Source organism: Carya illinoinensis, chromosome 12 (assembly GCF_018687715.1).
Source record: "Carya illinoinensis cultivar Pawnee chromosome 12, C.illinoinensisPawnee_v1, whole genome shotgun sequence".
Taxonomy (NCBI): Eukaryota; Viridiplantae; Streptophyta; class Magnoliopsida; order Fagales; family Juglandaceae; genus Carya; species Carya illinoinensis.
The window spans coordinates 8,826,327-8,829,473 of record NC_056763.1 but is presented as its reverse complement, the minus strand read 5'-3'; the positions used below and the strand labels follow the sequence as shown (position 1 = coordinate 8,829,473).

The 3,147-nt window shown below is 38.4% G+C and overlaps 1 non-coding gene across 1 annotated transcript; it reads right to left on the bottom strand.

Annotated features, from left to right (window-relative positions):
* Window positions 1-246: 246 nt before the first annotated feature.
* LOC122290614 lies at window positions 247-354 on the bottom strand. Its single transcript, XR_006236476.1, has one exon. It is a non-coding gene; the product is annotated as a small nucleolar RNA R71 (small nucleolar RNA).
* Window positions 355-3,147: the final 2,793 nt, after the last annotated feature.

Here is a 3,147-nt window from a genome sequence, read left to right as displayed (position 1 = left end):
ACTCCCTACTTTTCATGGCTTGGAAAATGAAAATCCATATGTGCACATTAGGGAGTTTGAGGAAGTAGTTGCGACTTTTCATAGTCAAAATGCAACTGATGACATTGTGAGACTTAAGTTCTTTCCTTTCTCTTTGAAGGACAGAGCTAAGAGTTGGCTAAACTCATTGAGACCACGATCTATTGGGTCATGGAATGAGATGACTCAGGTCTTATTTAACAAATACTTTCCCCAACATAAGACCAATGCTTTAAAAAGGCAAATCTCCACCTTTGTACAAAAGGACAGTGAGACTTTGTATCAGTCTTGGGAGAGATTTAAGGAGCTATTGAGTATGTGTCCTCACCATGGATATGAGAATTGGCACTTAGTGAGTTATTTTTATGAGGGACTTACACCTAGAGAGCGTCAATTTGTAGAGATGATGTGTAATGGTGAGTTCTTACAGAAAGATCCTGATGAGGCCATAGAATACCTCAATGAGCTTGCTGAAAAAGCTCACACTTGGACTGGACCTAGTGCTACTGAGAGCACAAATAGGTCACGACCTGCAGGAAACCTAAATGGTGGTGGAATTTACCATCTCAGGGAAGAAGATAACCTAAAGGCTAAGGTTGAGATGCTCACTAGGGAGCTAGAAGTGTTGAAGAATAAAGACTTAAAGCCAACACACGTGGCTAATCATGCAGAGTCTTTTGGACCATGTTTTGTGTGTGGCGAGGTAGATCACCTTGCCCAAGAGTGTCCCACATTTGCTGAGATGAGAGGGATGTATGAGGAACAATGTAATGCCTTAGGTATGTACAAGAAGCCTTTTACACATTTCTCTAATACCTACGATCCTGAGTGGCGTAATCACCCCAATTTTAGTTGGAAATCTGAAAACCAGCCGCCTACACAACCCCCTAGATCATATCCTGCACCATATCATGCACCTTCATCTTCTAGGAGTCCTTTAGAAGACACTTTGCATGCTTTTATTGAGGCACAGAGTAAAACTAATCAAAAGTTTGAATCTTTGATTATGCAGGTTGTTGAAGAAAACAAAGAGATAAAGAGTCATATATCCAAGATAATGAGCTCCTTAAGTGTGAATGAGCGTGGCAAGTTTCCTTCTCAAGCTCAATCCGCACCCAAGGTCAGCATATGGCACAAAAGAATTTAAAAGAAGTTCATGCCATTATGACAAGAAGTGGTAAGTCCTTACACATCCCAACAACTGATAAGCAAGAGGATGTTGAAGAGGAACAAAGCAATGATAGCGCCGAGTTCCCCAAGGATGCCGAGGTAATCAAGAGTCCAGTTAAGGTACCATTTCCTCAAGCTTTAAAATCTGGTATGCGAACTTTGGATCCTAGTAATGAAATCTTGGAGAACCTCAGGCAGGTAAAGATTAACCTTCCTCTTTTGCATGTTATTAAACAAGTTCCCACTTATGCAAAAGTTCTTAAAGATTTGTGTACAATTAAGAGGAAGCACCATGTTAAGAAGACAGCATTTCTGACAGAGCAAGTTAGTGCTCTAATTGAGCAGCGAATTCCTCCTAAGTACAAGGATCCTGGTTGTCCAACCATTGCATGTAATATTGGGAATCATGAGTTTGGGCAAGCCTTGCTAGATCTAGGAGCTAGTGTTAATTTGATGCCTTATTCCATTTATTTGCAGCTTGGTTTGGGTGAAATTAAGCCTACTTCTGTCGTGCTTCAGTTGGCTGATCGTTCAGTTAAGAAACCGAGAGGGATAGTTGAGGATGTTTTGATCCAAATTGACAAGTTTTATTATCCTGTTGATTTCTTAATTTTGGACACTCAATCAGTTGTTGAGTCTAACTCTAAAGTTCCTCTCATATTAGGTAGATCTTTCCTTGCTACGGCTAATGCACTTATAAATTGCAGGAATGGGTTGATGAAGTTATCTTTTGGAAACATGACCATGGAGGTCAACATTTTCCATATTGAGAAGCAGCCAACAAATGACGAGTGCCACCAAACGTATATGATTGATGCACTCATAGACAAGGGAGTTCACACAACTCATGATTTTGATCCCCTTGAATATTCCCTTGTGAATTCTGAGTTTAATACATCTGTTAGTGATTCATCTGATGTTATTGATATTTGTGCTGTTTTTGATGAAACTCAGGATTATGGCACACAGGTTTGGCAATAGAAATTTGAGGAGTTGCCTAAGAAATGTGGAAAACAGATTCCTGTAAGTATGAAAGCACCAAGAGTTAAATTGAAATCTTTGCCTAAGTCTAAAGTCTATAAGGTTAAAATGAAAGCGTTTCATGATAAAAATATTCTTAGGAAGAGGTTTAAACCTAATGACCAAATATGCTTATATGATTTTGGATCTCACAAGCACAAAGGAAAACTTCGGTTTAGGTGGACTGACCTATTTCTAGTGAAAAATATTTTTGTAAATGGGGTGGTAGAAATAGAAGATCCTAAGGATGGTCGGATCTTTAAAGTAAATGGTCAACGCCTTAAAATATTAATTGATAGGCAAGTTCCGGAAGTGGAAGACATTCCACTTGTGGATCTAGTCTATCAACCTTGACCACACCACCAAGGTATGTGTTTCTTTATTTATTTTGTTTTGCTTTGTTTTGTTTTTGTTTTTTCTTATTTTTTTTCTTTTCCTTTTTGTTTGCTATTGGTTTCTTTGTTTTTGATTGCAGGATAGTTTCATTTCGTCATTTCAGATTACCATCTTTGGTGTTTAGGGAGCTACCCACGTCACTCATCAGGTGTATTCTACCATTTTCAGTTACTCCCCATTCAATTTTGATTCCTAAACATTGAGGACAATGTTTCATTTAAGTTGGGGGGTGGTGGTGCAAATTCAGTTTTTAAAATGCTTGTTGGAACTCTGTGGCATATTTTCATGTGTCAATTTTTTTTTTAATTTGCATCACACGTGCATCATTTTCACATGTGTACTCATTCTCATTCATAGCCATCTTCGTGAATTCACCAAACCCACCAGATCATTTTTTGCTGAAACATTCACAGAAGCCTTAATGCACTTATCCAAGTTTTGTGGTAAGATGGTGGTTTGACACATGTAGCTAGAGAACTCTTTTGCTTAAGTTTTCATGTGAGTTTGGAGAGGATTGAGAGCATACAAATGCAGTAAATTGTG